Consider the following 838-nt stretch of genomic DNA (forward strand, 5'->3'; position numbering starts at 1 on the left):
TGTTGAAGGGTAGCCAATAAATTCTGTTTTGCTAAAGCCAGTTTGAGTTGTGTTAGTGGTCACTTGCAACCAAAAAATTCTTAAGTATGCATTATGCATACATGCTAGATTTTGGTCTGAGCCAAATTTTGTCCTACAAAGTTCAAGATGTACTCATTTAGTTCTACATTATTAAGTATATTTATTAAAATAGGAATGGATAATTGAATTTTATCAAATGCTTCTTTGGGCATCTTTTGAGATTATTCTGGTGTTTTTCTTTTGACCTTAATATATAAATTATCCTAACAGACTTCCTATTATTTTGTTTTGTTTATGGTCTCAGCACAGTGCTAAGCTTATGGTAGGCCCTCAATAAATGAATGAATGAATGAACTGTTGTACTCAATATACAAATATTTTACTTAAGATTTTTTACATTGATTACTAAGACTGATTTCTCGTTTCCTTTTTTAGTTTTATTTCAGGCAAGTTTTCCTATCAGTAAATTTTCCTTCCATATGCAACTGGATAATTCATTTTATTTATTTTTTTTATTAAAGATTTTATTTATTTATTTGACAGAGAGAGACACAGCGAGAGCTGGAACACAAGCAGGGGGAGTGCAAGAGGGAGAAGCAGGCTTCCCGCCAAGCAGGGAGCCCGACGCGGGGCTCGATCCCAGGACCCTGGGATCATGACCTGAGCCGAAGGCAGACGCCCAACCGACTGAGCCACCCAGGCGCCCCGGATAATTCATTTTAAAAAGCATTAGAGGGCGCCTGGGTGGCTCAGTTGGTTAAGCAACTGCCTTCGGCTCAGGTCATGGTCCTGGAGTCCCGGGATCGAGTCCCGCGTC

Source organism: Leptonychotes weddellii, chromosome 15 (assembly GCF_054177405.1).
Source record: "Leptonychotes weddellii isolate Sample4059 chromosome 15, ASM5417740v2, whole genome shotgun sequence".
NCBI lineage: Eukaryota > Metazoa > Chordata > Mammalia > Carnivora > Phocidae > Leptonychotes > Leptonychotes weddellii.